The 23,113-nt window shown below is 43.2% G+C and overlaps 1 protein-coding gene and 1 pseudogene across 3 annotated transcripts in view; one reads left to right on the forward strand and one right to left on the reverse strand.

The window, feature by feature from the left end:
* Window positions 1–3,686: 3,686 nt before the first annotated feature.
* On the reverse strand, window positions 3,687–4,081 carry LOC116887683 (annotated as a pseudogene).
* Window positions 4,082–8,515: 4,434 nt separating this feature from the next.
* Micu1 (mitochondrial calcium uptake 1) overlaps window positions 8,516–23,113 on the forward strand; it is a 150,941-nt gene continuing 136,343 nt past the window's right edge. For 2 of the 3 annotated variants that reach the window (XM_032889179.1, XM_032889180.1), the window contains exon 1: window positions 8,516–8,640. The gene's annotated coding sequence lies outside the window, so the exon portion shown is untranslated. The remainder of the gene's footprint in view (window positions 8,641–23,113) is intronic. The other variant, XM_032889181.1, reaches the window with a different exon arrangement.

The raw sequence follows: 23,113 nt of genomic DNA on the forward strand, positions 1-23,113 counted from the left end.
ACAAACGTAAAGACAGACAGCATCCATCCATTAAAATGTAAGAAATACCGCGGTTTCCAAAATGACCCAGGACCCTTTGTAGTGAGAATAAATGTGAGAAGCAGGGGTTTATTTTTTGGTTTTGAGGTCTGTTTATTTTTAGTGTGTGTGTGTGTGTGTGTGTGTGTGTGTGTGTGTGTGTGTGTGTGTGTGTGTTTTGCCTAAATGTATGTCTATGCACCATGTGAGTGCCTGGCACCCACAGAATCAGAAGAGGACACTGAGTCCCTGGAACTGTTGTTACTGACGGCTGTCAGCTGCCTTGTGTGTGAGCACTGAAGCCATTTCTTCAGCCCCCAAGGCATGAGTTCTGAGGGGGATGGAGGAAAGGTCTCAAAGCAGGTAGAACCCATCTTTGCATTAGGTTCCTTAAGCCACCGTATTCATAGCAGGTCAGTGACTTTACCAACAGGCCAGGGAGGCTCAGATTTTCTCTTTATAAATAGAAGCTCTTTTATGGAGAACACAACAAGGACACAGGCATCCACAATAAACTCAGTAAGCTTGAACCAAACAGATTGGGGCTTGGGTCCAAGAAAGGCACGCACGCCCGAAACTCTGGTTTGGGACAAAGCGATTAGCCTAGGATCGGTGGTAGCAGCACCCGGCTATTCACTGGCTTCAGAGCTCAGGAAGAGTCTTTGGGGTTCTATATTCTGATACCATAACGTTCAATAAGTCAGATACTATTTTAAAAAGTTAACTGTCACTCTGCGTTAAAAGAACAGTGAGTGAATTGGGAAAGTTCAAACTGAGCTGAGTTTGGCTGACAGTCCTGAGTCTCTGTGCAGCTTCTAAAGCATTAACGTGACTGTGGGGTGGTGGTGGCACACCCATTTAATCACAGCACTACGGAGGCAAATCTCTGAGATTGAGGCCAGCCTGGTCTACAGAATGAGTTCCAAGATAGCCAGGGTTACATAGAGAAACTGTAGCTCAAACAAACAAACAAACAAACAAACAAACACACAAACAAACAAAAAGTCCACAACAGAAAAGCCCATAAATGTGGAATTACATCAATCTCCACTGTGATTAGTTATTATAATATATATGTATATGCTTTATATGTATATACTATATATGTCCTTTTTAGGGCAACTAGAGCTATGCAAGCTTATTAGGCTGTAGCTGGTTGGTTCAATCTTCTCTAATTATGATGACAAAATGGAAAGATAAGTTCCATTTACATTTAGAGCTGATATTTTGAGAGAAACAAACATATCTTAAGGGTCTGCTAGGAGCAGAAAGAAAATCCTCACTGTGCTACTTGTGGTAAAATACACCTGTAATCCTAGCACTCGGATATGAGACAGGAGGATTGTGAATTCAAGGGCAGACTACATAGTGAGACCCTATTTCAAAATATAACTAAACCAAACCATTTGTTGATAGCATCAGAATGGCCCTAGGTTTCTTTGAGACCTAACAAAAACAATAATAAAATGTTGCCTCTTGATAAAGAGTGTTGTATTTTAGTAAATGTTGAATGTGCTCTCTTCTCTCTCTTCTCTCTTCTCTCTCTCTCTTCTCTCTTCTCTCTCTCTCTCTCTCTCTCTCTCTCTCTCTCTCTCTCTCTAGGCGTGGCCTTGTTGGAGGAAGTGTGCCCCTGTGGGGTAGGCTTTGAAACCCTCCTCCTAGCCACCTGAGGGTAGTCTGCTCCTGGCTTCCTTTGGATGAAGATGTAGAACTCTCAGCTCCTCCTGTACCACACCTGCCTGGATGCTACCATGCTCCCACCTTGATGATAATGGACTGAACCTCTGAACCTGTAAGCCAGCCCCAATGAAATGTTGTCCTTATAAGAGTTGCCTTGGTCGTAGTGAGTGTTCAAAGCAGTAAAACCCAAACTTAGACATTAATGTGGCAATTTGGTAAAGTCTATCAAAAAAAAAATCAGATTTTCTCTCAGAAAGGTCTCGTGGCTCCAGCTTGTGAGGAGTTGTGTTAGCAGGCAGCCTTCAACTGTCAGCACTTTTGAGTTTTGCCTCTGCTGCAGAGCGCAGACTCTGTCAAGTTTTTCTGGGGCAGCCCACAGCCTGTGATTGACAGGAAGGACTTGTCATTTCCACCCAAAGTGTGAAGACTGATGAGAACTTGAACTCTGCAGCTTCACTGTGGGGTTAGCTAAGGCACAGGGGTGCAGCAGAGGTCACTTCTCCTTCTGCATAATTACTCTTTCTCCTTCTCTCTTCTGTAGCTGTTGAATTCAAGAGCACTTCTAAAAACATACCCCGAACTCGGAAATTCTTACCCCAAACCTGCTTCCCAGAGAGACTAGTGTGTGTAAATTTTGACTCCACAATTATGCTTCTAGGAGTTTATTGACTCACACAGATGTAGGATGAAGTATTATCACAACTGTTAGCTGCAGATGATCTGTTAAAGCAAAAATTGGTTATAACCTAAGAGTCTCACTGCACAAATCAGATGCTAATTAAAGGGAGGTGAAAAGCAGAAGCCAGGAGATCCTACCCAGAGTCCCAGGTCAGCCTGGTCTACAGAAAGAGTTCCAGTCCAGTTAGGGCTACACATAGATACCTTATCTCAAGCAAAGAGACAGACGGACAGAAGAGGAAGTCTATTAGTGGTCTTTAAAGTGTATGTCCTACTTGCCTCTGCACTGCTGTGATAAAACGCCATAGCAAAAGAGCAGAAGGCAGTTTGGGAGGAAGAGGGTTATTTGGCTTACATGTCCCCAATCATGGTCATCACGAGAGGAAGTCGGTACAGGGAGGTGGAAGCAAAGAGTGAAGCAGGGGCCGACACATACTGGTTTGTTCCTCGCGGTTTGCTCAGCTTGCTTTCTTACACCACCCAGGCCCGGGCTCAGCGGTGACACCGCCCACAGTGGGCTGCACCAGACTTGCTTACCTCACAGGCAGATGTTATAGGAGTATTTTCCCAATTGAGGGTCCCTCTTTCCAGATAACTTTAGGTGTGTCAAGTTGACAAAACACTAGGCAGGACACTCTTTTAAAACATTGTCTTAAAATGTTTGCTTTGTTTGATGTTAATTGTAAGTAGTGTGTGTGTGTGTGTGTGTGTGTGTGTGTGTGTGTGTGTGTGCTCACAAGCATGCCACAGAAGAAATGTATAAGTCGTGAGAACACTTGGGTCCCTCCTTTCCCCTTTACAGAGGACCCAGGGATTGAACCCAGGCTGCCAGACTTTCCAGACAAGGGCCTTTACCACTGAGCCGTTTATTTGATTTTGTTGCTTTTGATTTTTTTTTTTAAGCACAAACACAAAGGAATGATCCTGGGTAAACCAATGGTTTGACATGGGTTTCAGGTAAAGTGTCTGTGATGAACAGTCATGAAAAATCAAACCAGGGGTTGGGGATTTAGCTCAGCGGTAGGCGCTTGCCTAGGGCAAGGCCCTGGGTTCGGTCCCCAGCTCGAAAAAAAAAAAAAAAACCAAGAAAAAAAAAAAAAAAAGGGGTTGGGGATTTGCTCAGTGGTGAGCCGCTTGCCTAGGAGCGCAAGGCCTGGGTTGATCTCAGCTCGAAAAAAAGAACCAAAAAAAAAAAAAAAAAAAATCAAACCAAAGCAGCGACGCAGTGTGGCTCTGTGCGACCTGCTCGTTGAATTGAGCTTATTCCCTCGGGCGCTGACTGCTGTCCAGGATGTCAAGGAAGTCAGTCCTCATTGTACCCTCTCATAGCTCCGAGTACAGGCGGCATTGTTCCTGACACATTCCACCACCATCTTCCCGTCCTTCAGTTTTCTCGTTATCGTGCTTTCTTTCCTTTCCCACTTCTGGTGCTGGACCAGGGCAAAGGTGCTGACCATCTCAGTTTTCCTGCCATCAACTGTGGTTTCATCAAACTTCTCTCCCAGGGTGCAAGAAAACACAGTCGACTTCACCGTGCTCTCGGTTTTGACGGTGATGTTGTTGCCTTCACAGGTAATCACGCAGTCTGGTTTGGCCATGGCACCCGTTCAAGAGCCAGCCCTACTCCTAGCTCCTTCACGTAGTCCTCAAAGCCGTGGCTTTCCACCAGGCACCACTTCCCTTCAAAGTCATTAAGGCTGGCCATGACGTGCAGGAGAACACAAAAGCAGCAAGGAGACTTGGTGCCAGGGGCACTCGTTGCTTTTTTTTTTTTTTTTTTTTTTTTGGTTTTTTTTTTCGGAGCTGGGGACCGAACCCAGGGCCTTGCGCTTCCTAGGCAAGCGCTCTACCCCTGAGCTAAATCCCCACCCCCCACCCGTTGCTTTTGATTTTAGACTTGTTTTGTTTTGTTTTGAGACTTCGTCTCAGAAAGCCCAGGCTAGCCTTGAATTGTAGCCCAGGATGACTTTGAACTTCTGATCCTCCTGCCTCCACTTCCCCAAAGCTGTGTACCTGGCTCCAACATGTGATTTTATAAGAATAAAAGATGTAAAGTAGGAGGAAGAAGAGGGACCTGGGAGTATAGATGAGCAAAGTAAAACGATGTATATTATACACAGAAATGTCATAATGAAACCTGTTATTTTGTATACTTCATAAATAATAAAACTGCAGAAAACTAACATCAGTGCTTGCCTATAAGTAAATTTAAGGGTCTCTGGAACAAAGATACAAGGGATATTTTTTACATATCTTTGTATATTTAAAAAATTGAAATCCTAGCCAAGACATGGTGGCACACACCTTTAATCTCATCATTCCGGGGACAGAGACAAGTGGATCTATGTGTTTTCTATTTGAGGCTAGCCTTGTCTACATAGTGAGTTCCAGACCACCCAGTGCTGCATAGCAAGACCCTGTCTCAATAAATACATACATGCATATATACATACATATATACATACATACATACATACATGTTTAAAGCCTGTATGGGGCGTAAGAAATGACTTCCATCTTTTTGAGAATTGGCCGCTCTTCCAAATGACCTGGGTTTGACTGTCAGTACTCACATGGAGGCTCACAACCATACATAACTCAGTTCCAGTGGATCTGACACCCTCATCTGGCTTCCACAGACATGAGACACACACTGGATGCACAGGCATGAATATAGACACATAAATAAGATTAAAAACTAAATCCTGTAAATGCATACTTTCAAACTTAAATGTATGGACTGGAGTGGTCAAGAGCACTTGCTGTTCTTGCAAAAGACTTGGGTTCAGTTTTCAGCACCCACATCAGGCAGGCTCATAACCCTGTAACCCCAGTCCAGGAGACACTCTTCAGACACGGATACACACATGAACATAAACATAAATAAATTATAAAACCAGTCTTCCGTGCAGCAGGTGGACCGTGCCACCGGAGAAATTGTCATGGAACTGTCAAGGTGGAGCATGTTCAAATCCCAGAAATCTCAAAACTTGAGATTTAAATCTCCTTTTGAGACAGCAGGAGTTGGATTAAATCCCTCCCTGTGGAGCAGGAGAACCCTAACCAGGTGGTCACAAGTAGTTAGTGACACAGCCCATGGAATTCTTCCCCATGCGAATAGGACATCACTAGCATCTTAGCCTCAGCCAATAGAATGCATTGGGCCCCCCAAATTCCCAAGGTTCATATAGTCCCTGTCCGCATGGAATAAAGAACACACATGTCACTTCACCAAGGATCGAGTGAAATTGGTTGTTTCTACTGAGCTGTAACACTGGGGGGACTGGGGAGGAAGGGCTGTCAACTAGGACGAGGGTCTTAAAGCCCACGCCCACAGTGACTCGCCCACTTCAACAAGGCCACACCCACTCCAACAAGACCACGCCTCCAAATAGTACCACCCCTAGGCTGAGCATTTACAAACCATGACACAGCCCATTGTTCTTTAATACTCCAGTGATCCACAGTTGACTGTTTGGAAGCCCTTCAAGCTTTTGGCATGCACCTTTTAATTTCCTGGATACAAACTTACCTTCTAGCACAAGATGTTCCAGATCAGCTGGGACCTCTCTGCCCTGGTCCCGAGTTCAGCCATTTCTCCGTGAGCTCCTGCTTCTTTTATTGGGAAAAAAAGTAGATTTAGAAATCGAAATAAGAGAAGCAATTCTTTGATTTTGTAGTTACCTTCAACTACAAAATGAAGAATAGATTTAAAAAAAAACTTATGTATCGATTTAGCTACTCTTCCTTGCTTCCTTTGTGGTAAAAAGAAAGGAACATTTATGATTTTTAAGGTTTTTTTACTTATTTAATATAATTATTTCTGGCCATAATTATCGGGAAAGAACGCACATACTACAATAGCAACTAAGGACTTACTTCTAAATGATACTGGAACATAATAGCTCCTCGATAAGAATTTGTGGGGTGGGAAACAGCTCAGTACTAGAGGGCTTCCTAGAATGTACAAAGTTTGCTTTCAATCCCCAGCACTACAGCAAACAGAGGAAAACTTTGGAAGTCTGCATAGGTTTTTAAAGACTATCATTTCTAAAACTCTGAAGATAAATACAGTGAAAGATGGGGAGTCTCTTGAGTTCATTTGAAAGAAATTGAATGAAAGTTTTACGAAATGACGCTTCATTCACTCAGACGTCTGTTGCAGGAGAGACTCGCTTTTCACAGTGGTGTAATAAGTTGAGCCTGCTGCGGGCAATACCTGGAATTGTTACTTTTACGTATGTGATAAAAATAGGTAAGTAGGAAATGCTTGAAAGCATGCAATTTATATGTTAGCCCAATTGAAAGGGAAAAAAAAATCTCTCTTGATAGCACAGAGCTTCCAGTATAATGTACTTTCGCTATACTGAAGGCAAAATAGGGATATTTCATTCTATGGCATTTCTTTTCCTAGTCAACATTTACATGGAAATCATATGGTACAATGAAAATCCAGATTTCCGAATACCATTCAAGTCCAGTGAGTATATCCAGAAATCTGTTTTTTTTACCCTGAGCCAGGCATGGTGGTGCATGCCTACAACCCCTGCCCTTTGGAGGCTGAGGCAGGAGGATTACCATTAGTTTGAGAACAGTCTGTATAGAAAGACCTGTCTCAAAAAAACAACAAAAAAACCCAAAAAACAAAAACAAAAACAAAAAAAAAAAAACAAACCAAAAAACAAAAAACTCTCCAGATAAGCTTAGGAACTACTGGTGTGGGTCAGGGGAGGGATACGTGGATATTTCTTCTAATGTTTATTTACTATTCTTATGTGTATGTGGGGTGGCACATCTGCCACGGTGCTTGTGGGTGGAGTTTAGAGAACAATATGCTATGTATGTAGCTGAGGACAACCTTAGGACAATTCCTGATCCTTCTGCCTCCCTCTCTACAGAGGTTATGGTCATATATATACCAGCATGCCCAACTGCACCATTGCCTTGCTTGATCTTGATGGATTTTTTCTTTTTTTTTGGTTCTTTTTTTTTTTTTTTTTTTTTTTTTCCCGGGCTGGGGACCGAACCCAGGGCCTTGCGCTTCCTAGGCAAGCGCTCTACCACTGAGCTAAATCCCAACCCGATCTTGATGGATTTTTATGTTTAGTTTGGTTATTCAGATAGGATCTTATGGAGCCCATACTAGCCTAGCCTCAAACCCACTATGTAACTAAGTATTGCTTTGAACTCCTGATCCTAGTGCCTCCGCCTCTCAGATGCTGAGATTACAGTTGTACGCTACCGCATCTGACTGAAAAACTTTATTCAACAACTTATATATTGATGATTTTTCTCTTTACCTTGTTCAAATAATTTGCCCCGTGAGCCTCCAAAGTGTTCTATGGTATTTATGATGCAATGTGAAATTTACAAGTTTTGGAGCTAACAAGAGAAGCTTCTCAAGAGAAGACTTTTACTCTCTCCCTATCGCCCTCCCTTCTTTCAAGTCTGTCTGTTTGTTCCACAGCATGAATCTGAAGGTTAGGGAACAGCTTGCATCAGTCAGTTCTCTCCTTCCACAGTAGGTGTCCTGGAACTCAAATATGGGTTATCCAGCTTGGTAGTAAGATTCCTTACCTGCTAAACTCTTTTTCATAATTTGACACTAAGTAACCCACACTAGCCCCTAAGTTCCAAGTGCTAGGAGACTAGTTGGGGACGGTCTGCAAGGAGTGAGAGTGAACTGGAGGTGGATAGGATTAAGATACATTATATCTTATGAAACTGTCAAAGGATAAATAAAAGATGTTTCTAAAAAAAAAAAAAAAACAGTGGAAGCCTCTAGACTGGTGAGAACCTCGTTATCTCTTTCTCACTTACGGAAGGGCGGGATTTAACTAGAAAGAGGCACAGAAGAGGTGCACTTGGACAGCAGAGAAACAAAATCAGCAAAGGAATGCAGGAGGGATTTTGCAAACCAGCCAGCTTTCCCGCCTAAACAGCGCTGGAGTTGCGCGATCATGTGGGTGGGGCCGAGGACAGGGCAGGCCCCAGGCGAGGGCGGAGTCTCAACTCGGGGCGGGATCCGAAGAGTGGGCAGGCCCCAGGGTAGGGCGGGGTTGCTTCTCCGCCCCTCCCCATTTTTCCCCCACCTCGGTTCCTCCCTGCTACGTTTCATCAAGATCCCGACAGGCCCAGCGGCTAAGGGAGTCACGTGAGAGTGGGCGGAGGACGCGGAGCTGGGCTCCACGGCTTCTGCGTCTCTATGGTTGTCAGAGGTGGGCGGCATTCTCCGAGTTGCTGCTAAAGCTGGAGCGCGGACGGGTGAGTGTGAGGATTTTGATCGTGGTGCGGAGACAGGGGTTGAGGGGGAGGGGGAGCCAGCACGTTTTGGGGACGAGCCTTTCGAGAAGCTCCGAGATCTGGTCACTTTTCAGGTCCGCCGGGGACTGCTGTCTTAGTGATGCTGTTGGCGATATGCTGAGGGGACTCTGTCCTCCGCTCCCTTCACCCCATCATCCCTTATCCCTGTCAAGGAGAACTTGTAGTGCCCGACTTCTAGTCTCTGAGCGCATCCTCTCCACCCTCGGCCAGGACACAGGGGTAGCCCTCACTGGTTCTCCGAATTCGTGGCTGTGGTCAGAAGTGGATGGAGGAGTATAGAGCTGCGACAGAAAGATGACACATGTATCGGGGATAGAGAAAAGGGGGACAATCATGGGCTCCTTAGGGGAGCAAAACAAACTGCAGACTTCTCGGACTGTTCCGTTTTTATCCTCACCAGCAACTTCGCGTTCTCATTCTCCCTCTTTCTCTCTCTGCGCCCGGTCTCAATCGGGGCTTGCCCACATGATGTTTCGAGAATGAGCCAGGTATTATTGATTATATGGGAATGCTGGACGAATAGTTTAAGGCGGACTGTGTTTTATAATAAGTTGTCACCTTAATAAATCCTAGAGTTTGTCCTTTTTGTTTTACGTTTGCAGTCCCTTTCAGGTGCTTGAAGTGCAAATATTTGTACCTGTAAATAGAGTAAAATTTTATAACTAAAAGTAAATAATTTTCTTCCTGAGACGCTTCGGAAAGACCCTTTCTGTTGGTTTTTAAATGGATGTTTTGATCCACTTTTGGGGTGGCTCCCTTAATAACCTCTGTTTACTTTAAAGGAGTCAGTAGGATCAGAAGGGAGGTGATTTAGTAACATTAGAAAGAAATTTGTGCGGACACAGCAGTTGGCGAGTTTAGGTTTCACTGATTGTCAGCATTTGAGACATAACAAACAAACAGTTGGCCAACTTGACCATCCTGAATGTTTTGCTTAGTTAGAATCTTACCCTAAAGAGTTGGGAGCGCCACTTACCTGGGAAGGTGTTCTGGCCTCCTGCCACTTTGTTTTGTTTGAGTTCTTTTTTTGAGGCAGGTTTTTCCCCTTATCACTTGGTTTGGCCTTGAAGTCGGAATCTTTCTGTCTCAGCCTACAGAATGGTGGGTGGGATAACAGGCCTGCCTGGACCTTGCAGGCTTCAATAGGTTCAGTCCCCCACTTCTCAGAAATCTTTGATTCTGTCTCACTTAAAGACATCGCCCTGGCTACCTTCCGACACCGAGAAAGCGTCAATGCCTAAGTACGGAGGGTCATCACATTCAAAATAATATTAGCAAGAAAGTGAAGATTCAGAAGTGGCTTGTGAGCCTGGAGAGAATGAGAGAACTAAGAAAGGCTGGTGAAAGCAAGGGCATTACTGCCTTTGTTGTTGTCTTCCTATATTTCATGGAGTGGTTACTGTATTCAGTAAATCCATCTGTCCATCCGTCCATCCATCCATCCATCCATCCATCCATCCATCCATCCAGACAGTGCCTTACTGTGTTGCCCAAGCTGACCTTGAACTCTTGGGTATAAACAACCCTGCCTCAGGCTCTAACTTGCTTTCTAATACTTGGGGGGTAGGGGGAGAGAGAGAACCTAACAATACATAATTTCTCACATGATTGAATAACACAGGAAATAATTATAAGTTATATTTAACTGAACAACTACTTCAGACCTTTGTAATTATTTAAAAGACTCAAGTAATTAGTGAAGTTCCCCTCTTCAACCCCCACAGTTGCCCAGATACTTAATGGTAGTCTTCTGCCTCAGGCTCCTGAGTGCTGGGGTTATAGGCATGTGCCTCCAGGCTGGCCAGTAAAGCCTTTCTTTTGTCATTTTTTCACTCTTAACCTGAGAAGCTAGTTTTAGCTCTTGAACAGTTGAAAGAGCACATCCTAAATACTATCCATATTCCCCTCAAAGAGTTGTTTAGCATACTTGGTTTTATATAAAAATATTTTTTATATAAAAAATATTATTTTGAAAAAAGGTTTACCACAGCATTCCCCCATCTCATAATAGAAATAGCTTCCTTTGTTGCCCCCCAAAAAGTGGATTCTTTTCCAATAGATGTTCTGTTTTAGTAAATCATGAGAAAAAATGTTAATTCTTTAAAAATACTAAATGTTACTCTCTGGGCATGTTTGAGAGGCCTGAGCATTATCTTGGAGTGGTTTTTGTTTCTCACTACAAAAGTGGAAACTTTACAAAAAAAATGTAACATTGGGCTGAGTGTGGTGGTGCACATTTTTAATCTGAGCTCTCTAGAGGCAGAAGCCAGTAGATATCTTTTGAGTTCCACACTATCCTAGTCCATGTAGTGAGTTTCAGGCCATCCAGGGATACATAGCCATGTCTCCAAAAAAAAAAAGAAAAGAAAAAAGAGAGTTCACATACACACACCAAGTCATGGTTATAACTGATCTTCAGAATCATTTCCCTTTTGAGGGATGTAATCGGGAACTCTAGGAATATAATTGAAACTTGGCCTTATACTCCTTAGGAAAGGTTAGCAGTAGGTTCGCACCCTGTAACCAGCTGTAGAAATCCCAGAAGAGATCCTCATGTCTTCTACACATCTAGCACATTACTGTGTGGTGCCTCATTGGCCAGCAATGCCGGCTTGTGCCTTTGCTCATCCGAGAGGCTCTCCCTACTGCCAGGGGGTTAGAGCTTTTTGCGGCCAGTCTTGGGTTTCTTTCTTACCATAGACTAGGAGAAAGGACAACATGGTCTCACACCACACAAATTAACGGGAGGGATGGGGGAGTATTTGGTTTCTAAAGAAAAACAGTTGTGGCGTTATGTCCTGCTGAAGGGAGGACAGTTGTGCGAAGACAGAAACAATAGTTAAAAGTATTTGTATTCTAACTGAAGAAGTTCTCTTTTCCTTTGCGATATAAATTACTTATATTTGTAGTTTGGTTTTGCTTTTTAAAATGTTTATTATTAACTTACAAAATTTGAAATCTGAGCCCTTCCTTTGCATAGATGTGCATTATTACATGTGTGGTGTCTTGGCTCTGGAGTATATATATTTTTAGATTTATTTTAATTTTATATGTGTGTGTGTGTGTGTGTGTGTGTGTGTGTGTGTGTTTTGCCAGCACATGTCTGCCTGGTGCCTGGAGAGGCCAGAAGAGGCCATCAGATCCCTTGAAACTGGAGTTATATGTAGTTGTGAGTCACCATTATGGTTACTTAGAACCGAACCCAGGTCCTTAACAAGAGCAGCAAGTCCTCTTAACTAATGAGCCATGTTTCCAGCCCCCAAGGATCTGAGTTTTGTAACCTGTAATATATTGTAACCTTGGCCAGTTTGTCTCACTTTCTTTCTTCTCAGCACATGCTCTTTTTGCTGAGCTACAACTTACGTGTCAAGCTTAGTAATTACTGGTACTTTTTGTGTTGTGGGTTAAGTTGACTAAGTGACTACAGCTTATAAACAGTGAATGAAGATGTTTTAAGTATTTGAAAAGCTGTGTGATCAGTAAGAGTAAGTTCTAGGTCCTCTGCACTATTCTGTTGACAAGTCTCTTGGTGCAGAGACTACGTCGTATTGATCCTTGCATGAAAAGTAAACCTTATAATTCACTAATTGCTGTCAAATGGATATTAACTTCAAAACTAGTTGACAGTAGTTAGTGTCTTGTTTTCTGTCTTTTTATGTTTCGTTGTAATGATTCATTATATTTTAGGGAGGACTATAGTTAAAACGATGTACCATTTATTGTCTTGTTTTCAATGGAAAGAAATGTCATCAGGAGCTCAGTTCAGTGGGTGAGAGCTGCTGTACTAGCTGCTGACACTGGCCGTAGAGGTTCCGATGAGGTGTGTTCTAATGTCCAACTCCATCCCTTAACAGTGAGCTGGATAACCGCTCCACACCGGAGATTATCCCTTTGCACATGGGAGTGACCGTGCCTTTCTCTTGGGTGGCCAAGGCTGATTAGTATATAAAAGAGTATGGATGTGTAACATTCTATGCTCATGTAAGTGTCAGTAGCAGAAATAATGTCTTAAGTGATTTTAGTTTTCTAATTCTTGGAATTCTTGTCTGAATTGTGTGTGTGTGTGTAAAATATATAGATACCTAAGCAGTGCACTGTATTACCCTTCAAATCGCCATGAGTTTAAGATGGTTGAATTCCATGTTGTATACATGTCAGTGGACTGGAAGATTGGTTAAACTATTCTTATTAAGAAGGTGCTCAGGTGTTTGAAGAATCCAAGAGTGAGAACTGGTTTCCCAGTTTAAAGAGGGCATTGCATTTTATTAACTTATATTTATTTACACATGTGTGTATTTGCCAGCACGCCTACCCATAGTCCTGTAAAGAAGAAATGATATTTTCAACACAGGGTGTCCTGGGTACTTGCAAATAGGAGGGGATGACAGTGTAAAACGTAACTTACAAAACAGAAGGCCATGGTGGGATGGGAGAGCCACGAGCCATGACTAAATCGAATTAGTGATCTGGCATTGGGAGCTAAAGGTTGCTACATAGAGGTGTGTTGACGCAGTTTTTCTTGCAAATTTAAATATTTCCTGAGCTAAAACTAGCAAGTTCAAAGTGAGTTTTACTATTTGAAACTAAAACATGTGGGGCTGGAGAGATGGCTCAGTGGTTAAGAGCACTGGCTACTCTTCCAGAGAACCCAAGTTCAACTCCCAGCACCTACACAGAAGCTTGCAACTGCCTATAACTCTATATCTATGGGGTCCAACATCTTCTGACCTTCCTGAGTACCAGGCATGCACAGACAGACATCTAGGGATGACACCCGATACAAATGAAAATAATTTTCAAGTAAAATAAAAAAATAAACATTAAAACTTTATTTTTTTTTTTAAGATAAGGCTACAGAGGAAGCCTCAGCTGGCCTCAAACTCACAACAATCCTTCTGTCTCAGCCTCCTGTCTTAGGGTTTTATAGTTGTGAATAGACACCATGACCAAGGCAACTCTCATAAGAACAACATTTAATTGGGGCTGGCTCACAGGTTCAGAGGTTCAGTCCAGTATCATCAAGGCAGGAAGCATGGTAGCACCCAGGTAGGCATGGTGCAGGAGGAGCTAAGAGTTCTACATCTTCATCTGATGGCTGCTAGATGAATACTAGCTTCCAGGCAGCCAGGGGAAGGGTCTTAAAGCTCACCCACCACAGTAACACACGTACTCCAACAGGACCACGCCTTCTAATAGTGCGACTCCCTGGGCCAAGCATATACAAACCATCACGCCTCCTAAGTGCTAAGGTTACAGGTGTGATCCAAAATGTGGGGATGGAGATTGAGAGGCTTTCCTGTAATATTTGAAGCATTATGGTGAGGTTGATGAGGTGACGCTGCGGGTAAAAGTGCTGACTCTGCAAGACAGGTGTTGACCTGAGATCTTGTCTATGGTGGAGGAAGAGAACCAAACCCTGAAAGTGCAACACACACACACACACACACACGCACACGCACGCACGCACGCACGCACACACACACCCTTACACCCCTTAAAAAATAGCGCATTGCCTATTGTAGAAAGAAACCCTCTGTTGCCCTTTATTCTGCTTACTCCCTTTGTACTCCGGAGAGCAACGTTGGAGAACTAACCCTGTCAGTAGAATAGCCAGCCAACACGAGCACTTTGAGCTGTCTTTGTTCCCTTAGTAAAAAGTGTGGGAACAGAGATGGGCAGTGGAGGGTAAAAGGAGCCAAAATCTAAAGTGATGCCCGGGTTCAACTCTGGAGACCAGCATCAGAGTGCAGATCTAACTTTATTGTTTATTACATGAGCTCGTATATGGCTTTTTCTTCAATTAGGGTATGTTTATGTATTCAAGGGTAAATCGGGGTGCAACCTGTGTTGGTTAGTAGAATCCGTCCAGGAGCTTATAGGGGAAGGTCCAGTCCCCTGTGGAGATTTCCATGAAGATCCTCCTCATGCCAGGAGCCATGTCAGATCAGACACTGTACAGTGGATCAGGAGTCTCAGGAGCTGGTGGGGCCTCGCTCTCTGTCCCACTTCTTCGTGTCCTCCACCAGATGGGTCTCCACATCCCCCACTAAATCACTGTAGAAAGTGGGGCATTGAGAATCAAATTGTGCTGTAAAGGACTGTGTATAAAATGCTGTGGTCCTCTCTGTCTTGGAGCCTGCGGATGTCTGCTGGGAACAAGACTTCTAAAAGGTATCTGGTGGCTGTGGTAAAAGGCTGTTTTTGCTGACTATAGGCAGTGTCTCTGGGCCCAAAGAGAGCACACAGTTGTTCTTAAAACTGAAGGTAGTCATGCCCAAAATGAAAAGGAATTCTGCTTGAGCAAGGGGTGTGTGTATGTGTATAAAGCAAAAAACCACACAGCAACTCTTGGTGGAAATCGGATAAAAACCAGAATGATCTGGCAAAAGGTAACCAGGGCCATGAAACAGGAGCATAGTTCATACACTAAAATACATTAAGAAAGTGTTACTAACTTGAATTTGGGATCATTGTCTTATAGTTATAAAAGAGAACATTATAAAGATGTTTGGGGATGAAGTATTGACCATAACTTCCTTCGGAAGGTTCAGAATAAAATAATAGTCTATAATTCCAGCACTAAAAATGGAAGCAGAAAGCTCAGAAGTTAAGTAATCCATAGTAAGTATGAGGCTAGGGCTAGAAGCCTCAAAATCAAAACAAAGCAACACAAACGCAGCCTGGGAGAAGCAGATGAGGCAAACGTGAAGACATGTTTAATCTAGGCAATGCGCATGGATGGCAGTGTTCATGTAATAGCTGGCGTCCCGTGATCTCCTATAGGCATCCTATAGGCAACACTGCTTGTGTCTTTACAGTTAATCTCATCGCAGGCTCTGTGGAGTGTGCACACTGTGTGCACCCAGCCTTTGAAGAAGCAATTCAGTTGTCAGAGCTTTGGCACGGCTCCCACGGCTTCGTTAGCCTAGGGGTTTTCATTCATGCTCTGTAGAAAACAACTCTTACCGTTAATAATTTTTCTTGGCTGCGCGCTCTCTTAGGCTCAGATTAAAGTTGGTGGTAAACCCCCGAGTACTGGGTACTCTGTGTTAAGATGAAGCTCTCTTTATTGGTTCGGAGAGTGGATTGTAGAATCTAGAATGCTGTTGTGGGAAACCCCAGTTTCTACTGTAAGAAATTAGCTAAATATACTAACCTCATGCTTTGGGTTTGCTTTTAAGGCAAAGTCTGTGTACCCCTGGCAGGCTTCGACCTTAACAGTGGTCCTCCTGCCTCCACCCCAGTTCCTCTTCACCTGGGACTACAAATGTGCAGCACCACACCCAGTTACTTCACTCAATATTAAGCTATTGACATTATTTCTGTAGCAAAGGGCAAGAAGTTGGCCAGACAAGGAACTACTAGATCTAGGTTTGTTTCCCAGTTTGTCGCTTGTTCACTTTTGTTCTTAAGTTGGCCTTTCTGGCCTGTTGCCTTTCACACTGAAATCTTGAAAATTTCTGAGATCATTTTCATCTTTTAACATTCTAGTACATTATTCCCTCCCACTTTCTGTGTCAATCACTGTTTGAGAATATTGGGGCCCACCATATGCTAGATCCTCTTGTCAAAACTATTTGTTTTTTTATTGTCTTAAGGTTTATTTATTTTTACTTTATGTCTGTGAGTGTTTGCCTCCATGTGCACGCAGTGCCCATAGAGACCAGAAGAGGGTGATGGACTTCAGGAACTGGAGTTGGAGGTGGTTGTCCGCCACCGTGTTGGTACTGATAACCAAACCTGGGTCTTCTGCAAGCGCAGTACCTGCTCTTAACCACTGAGCCATCTCTCCATCCTCATGGAGCTGGAGGTACAGGTTAGCTGTCGTGTGGTGCTGGGAATTGAAGCAGGGTCCTCTAGAAGATCAGTCAATGCTCTTAGCCATCAAGCCATCTCTTCCAGCCCCGTGAATTACCTTCTGATCTCCAACTCCACTCCTAGGTATACACATAAAATTTTAAAAAAGGAAGGATTCAAATAAATACTTAGGTATCAATAGCATTAGTCCCAAAAACCGAAGTGTAAACAGCCCAAGCATCTATTGATGGAAGATGGATGAGCAGGACGGGGCCTGTTCTGCGTGGAATATTAGTCCACTTTTCAAAAGATAGACAGTTGTGCACTGGGCCACAACATGGATGAAGCTGGGTAACACTGTACCAAGTAAAATGGCCAGATACAAAAGTGCACTGTTCATAAAGGAGGCATGGGGGAGGGGGAGGACGAAGGATGAGGAGGACAAAGAGGAGAAAGGAAGAAGAGAGGAGGAGGAGGAGTTGGTGGTGGTAATGCAATATTCCACTCTTGAGGAATTTTCATACTGGAAAGTCCCACAATTTTGCGTTCTTACCAGCATGCACCCGAATTCCACTTCTTCTATATTTATTCTCTTTGTTATTTTCTGATAACATTTTCTAGGTAAAGTGTCTCAGTGTGGTTTTGATATACATTTTCCTCCTGACTCATAATGAATATTTGTCCATTCAAGTTTTCTGCCCATATTTAACTAGACTGTGTGTTGTTGGACCAGGACCACACCCCTCCAGACATAATTCCTTGTAGCCCAGGCTAGCCTTAAACTCTCTCTGCATCTAAGTGAGAATGACCTGAAACACTGGATCCTCCTTTCTCTACCTCCCAAGTGCAGAGATTACAGGTGAGCACCACCAAGCATGGAAAGGAGACAATTTTTATGTAAAACCATACAGTTTCTTAGAAACAGGATTGATGTCATGGGTTTACAGTGGGATTTACATTATAAGAAAAAACCCTTTTTATTTCCTGGATTCAACAGTATAAAGGAAAACTAAAGCCATGACAAGAACTGCTTTCCTCTCCTGGGTCTCCCAGGACTCAGAGGTTCACATCTGATACCTCACGCGGATTTCTTCCCTGACCTGTTCTCTAACACCACATAGGTGTCTTATTGTTTGATTCAGGTCTGACACTAACTGGAGCAGATGCATCTACACTCCTGCAGGTTAAAGCTTCAGTCCCACTGGATTGGCCTTCCCTCCCCTTACAAGCAGTAAGCCCCCATACTCCCTATGGCTCCTGTGTGACTTGGCTGTGAGTATCTCACACTTCCTGATTGGATTTGGTCATTTGCTGCAAGAACTTCCAGAGTTCCGGAGAATGCTGTCTTTACTATTTTAGAATCGAGATAATCTTTTTTTTTTTTTTTTTCCAGAGCTGGGCAAGCGCTCTACCACTGAGCTAAATCCCCAACCTGTCTTTACTATTTTAGAATGTGTGTGTGCATGCGTATAGACAGGCATTGTGGAGATCAGAGGGCAGCTTGCAAGAGTTGGTTCTCTCCTCCCACTATGTGGATCCAGGGATTAAACTCAGGTCCCTAGCCTTGGTGGCAAGTGCCTTTACCTGCTGAGCCATCTTACTCTTTATGTAAAGGACACAGCTTGGGAGCAGGCAAGGTGGAAGAGCTGCTTAAGGAAGGGGTGCTGTGCTCCCATGCTGCCTGAGGGTCTGTCATCCTGTCAGCACCTCTAGCAGCCCAGACCCGGCTCAGTCCTGTCTTTGGGGGTTCCATAGAGCCATGGCTGATGAAATAATTGGCAGGGACAGCTCAACCATCAGCACATTTCCCCTCCCTGGGGATAGGAAGCAGGGCTGAGAGTGCCAACCTTCTGGACCAGCTCGCACCTGAAGCTGCCCCTAGTAGTCAATCTGCGTTTGTATATTTATCATAGTGCTGGGTTGGGGTGGAAGCCAAGAAAACTCACTTCAGGTATGGAAGCTTAAAAGGAAAGCTTTATTTTCTGAGCACTTAAGGAGTCAGCCAGTTGAGGATCTGAACTACATCCTGAAGGAAGATTGTACAACAATTTTTAAAGCAACAGGAGGGGAGCTGAGGGAAGCTACAGTGTTATCCAGTTGTACTTAGACAATTGTGGGTTAAGCAAGGGAGAAACCATTGGAGACTGGGCCATATCCAGGGTACCTGGCTTCAAGGTCCTTAATTCATTCTCCTAGACATCAGGTCCAGAGCTCAGAGTGATAAGGGGACAGGGGTGCAAGTCAGTTGCGTGTAGATAATTAAAACATAATAGGCAGTTGGTTATATATTTTTACAACTAATATAACTTGGTTTAGATAACAGCAATTTCTATATTCTTTACTGGTTAACAGACAATTAAGGAAACTTTTGGAGAAGGGGGATAGATGTTCATTCCTAGGCCTGGTAATATGATCTTGTTTGACCCTGCCAGCAAGGTAGACCAGTTGTCTTTGGGATGGCTGGACGCAGACAACTGTCTCCTTACAAGGTGTCCTTGAGATGTCTGAGTCAGACAACTGTTTACAACAGATGTTTAGCTATTGGGATTCCTAATTCTTAGTAGCAAATCCCACTAGATTAGCTGAGACCTTGAATTTAGTTTCTCCCTATGAGTAAATGGAGTCTGAAAACAAAATGGTAGCACTTAGGATATGTTTCTTTTGCTTGTTCCCAACAATAGAAAACTACACTCTGAGAGCCCAATGGTTTTAGAGAGCTATGTGTCAGGAATCAGCAAGGAGACCAGATAATGCTCCTCACGAATTGCAGCATAACAAAAATAATGTTTTCTTAACTCACTCTTTGAATTCTAAAAAGATAATATTTATATAAGTATATATATTTGTGTAATATTTTATTTTAATTAGGCCATCAGCAGGTTTTTCCTCTTTATTTTGCTTGCTTGCTTGAGACAGAGCCTTGATGTGTAACCCAGATTGGCTCTGGGATTCTCTTTGTAGCTGAGGCTGATGTCATAATCTCCACTCTCTTGTTCTTCTGATCTCTGGATGGCAGTGGCATGTGCCATGCCTGGCTTGCAGCATTGACTTACTTTACTTTCTAGGCAAACATTTATTTATAATTTACTTCATGTTACACTGTCTTCCTGTGTGTGTGTGTGTGTGTGTGTGTGTGTGTGTGTGTGTGTGTGTGTGTGTACATACCTGTGGGTGATGCATATGCATCCGCGTATAGAGAGACTAGAGGAAGAAATCAGAACCCTGCTGGACCACTCTCTGCACTGCTCCCTTGAGACGTAAGCTGGAGCTAGGCTGGCAGTCAGCAAACCTTTGCGATCCTCCTGTCTGTGTTTCCACTGTGTGTCAGTGTGTTTGGGGGAGTGTCACGGGCACACATATTAGTAGCCATGCCCAGCTTCATGTGCATGATGAAGATTTGAACTCGGGTCCTCATGCTTGTGTGGGAGGTGCTCTTGCCTGCTGCGCCTTCTCTGTAGCCCTCATCCTGTGATAATTTATTATCCATATTTTCCTTGGTAAGCACATAATTGCCATCAGTAATGAAACATAGTCTTGACTTCCTGAGGAATTGTTGTCCATTAAGAGGTCAAGATGGTTAAGTCTGATCGCTAGAACTAATTAATTATGTAGAGTAGGATATTTATGGGCCTCTGCTTATTAAAGCAAAATAGAAACAAAGCACATAACAGCAGCTTGTACTGTTCCCTGTGTTCAGTTTCTCATTGTCTCGTTTGAGTTTAATAAAGTCCCAAAGTTTACAGCTTTCAGTGAGAAGGAGGCTCTTGTTAAGGACTGCCTGGTCAAGAGCGGGATGTGGCCGGGAATGCTGTGCAGTCCGAGGGACATACAAGGCAGAAGTGGAGCATCTGAGCCAAGATGTTCAGAACAGCTTCTTACCATAGCAAGACACTTCTCCCTTTTCTTTGAAAGAAAAAGTACCTGGGAAACTAGAAGTTGGACCAACAGTTAAAGACAGCATGGCGGGAGGGGAGGAGCAGGTAGGAAATCCCTGTGAAATCCCTAAGATTGTTTATCAGCCTGGCATGTTGGTTTTTAGAGAGACCATAAATACAGGCGAATTGTTGTAAAGGAGTATGTATAGCAATGTTTACTTCTGTGAATACTAGGGAAATGACACTGAAATGGTTATTTATATAGGAAAAGTCTTCATTTGGCAGACATATATACCTGAGAGATGTGTGCAGCTGTCTATAAACACATTATTCTTACAGATCAGCCTGTACTACAAGTAATTCTTCTGGGCTGAACATGGCAGTGAGTGATATGCCATTGACTCACACATTTATTCCGACACAAAGTTGTTACTATGTTTTCTAGATGAGTACCCTTTCCCCTTGTGGAAATTGAACCTACTACAGATGTCGGATGAGAACTATTGGGAGGGGCACTTGGGCAGTAGAGTCCTCAGCAGTTACCGGGAAACAATCTTGCTCAGTCTGATTGCTTTCTTCTGTCCTCAGAGTCCGAGCGTTTGATCTCAGGACCGCCCAGGCAGTATTCTGACTCTGTGTTTAGTGAAGAATGGAGTGCATCGTTGCTGGCACTGTTTGGCCCTCCTCTTTACTGAAAACGTGCTCTCCTGGGTCAGTCTCAGCTTTTTTGAAGTTTAGCTTTAGTCACGCAGTGGTGTTGCCAAAACGCATTGTATCCTAAACAGATTGTCACAGTGAATGAATTAGCTGATAGGCAAATCACAAATGAAGATATGGCTATACGCTTACATGAACCATTTGATTGTTTTTATCATATTTAGCTCTACCTAATAACTTTCATGTGGCTAGATGTCATTAAAGTACATACATATGTGTGTGTGTGCACATGAGTGAGTGAGTGAGTGTGTGTGTGTGTGTGTGTGTGTGTGTGTGTGTTTTAAGACAGTGTTATTTTGTAGCCCTCACACTCACACAGATCCACTTGCCTGCCTCTCTTCTTCTGGAATTAAAGGCATATATATATATCACCATGCCTGGCTTAAAACATATCATATATTATTATTATTATTATTATTATTATTATTATTATTATTATTATTATTATTATTTAAATATATTTGCATATTATTTTAATAAATCTGTCCTTGGTTGTAGAGGCATTACCATAAACCTAGGAGGGAAAAGAAGATAGTTTATTTCCACATACATATATACCATATAGAAATCCCTTAGCCAGACATGGTGGTTTTAACCTATAGTCTAAACTACTTGGGAGGCAGGTAGAGAAAGATATCTTGAGTTCAGGGTAGGCTGGATAAAACTTCCTATTTGTTCTCTTTTACAAAAACGATCTCATTTTGTAGCCCATGCTGTCCTTAGACTCACAATTATTTTCTGCCTCAGATATACATGCGGGCGCGCGTGCACACACACACACACACACACACACACACACACACACTTTAAAAAATAATTGTAAAGATATAATTCATGTGCAACTGTCATCCAAGTTTGGGCTCAGAAACAAAACAATAAACAAGAAAACAACCATCTTCCTTTGGGGCTAGAGAGGGAGGTGGTTAAGAGCACGTGCTGCTCTTCCAGAGTTCCCAGGTCGGACACCCACATGTTGGCTCACAACTATTGTAACTCCAGTTCCAGGGGTCCAGAGCTTCCTTCTAGCTTCCCCAGGCACCAGGCACACATGGTACACACATATGCTCGCAGGCAAATACACATAAAAAACCACATCTTTAAACAGTTTCAAATGTCTATATCCTCGACTCCAGAAGTATCATTTGTTGTTGTTGCTGCTGCGATTGTCTCTATCTTTGTAGATACTTAGGTTTTGACAACTAATGTCATGTAGTCAATGACATAATCAAGTTCAGAACAGATCCCTTACCTCCAGAGAGCCCCTTGTGCCCCTTTGGGGTCATCCTGTTCTCTCACCCTCTGACCTCAATACCCACTGCTCTGCTTTTTCGTTACCTTTTCTAGAATGTAATATCAGGGAGATCCTACAGTGGGCAGTGTGGCTTTTAAAAGCTTCCAAATTTATTATACAGTAAAATGCATTTCTATTTTTCTCCAGCACAAATCTACAAAATTGGATGCAAGACCTTTAATGGTACAGATTCGTTTCTCCATTACCCCAACATGTGAAAGCCTCTGCAGGCTCTCTCCTGCCATCTCTGTCTGCTCAGAGCTTCTCATATCTCTGCTCCTTGGCGTGGTTGATGTGTCCTCTGTTGCTGTAGTGTGTGTGTGTGTGTGTGTGTGTGTGTGTGTGTGTGTGTGTGAGAGAGAGAGAGAGAGAGAGAGAGAGAGAGAGAGAGAGAGAGAGAGAGAATGAGTGTGTGTGTATGTGTATGCTCAGCGGTCACTGTTTGAGACTGGATGTTTGCGTTCAGTAGAATGCTTTTGAAATTCATCTAAATTGTTGTATGTATCACAAATCCATTCTTTTTTGTTTTTAACAATATTTTATTGTTGTTGTTTTGTGTGTGTGGATGTTTTTACCAGCATGCGTGTCTGTGTACTTAACACATACCTGGGGCCCATGGAGGCCAGAAGAAGGCAGTGGATGCCCTGGCACTGAGGTACAGTTGGTTTTCTGCTGTCCCGTGGGCGCTCTAAAGCAAACACAGGTCCTCTGGTGAAGCAACACAAACTCTTAG

The sequence above is a fragment of the Rattus rattus genome, chromosome 18, assembly GCF_011064425.1.
Source record: "Rattus rattus isolate New Zealand chromosome 18, Rrattus_CSIRO_v1, whole genome shotgun sequence".
Lineage (NCBI taxonomy): Eukaryota > Metazoa > Chordata > Mammalia > Rodentia > Muridae > Rattus > Rattus rattus.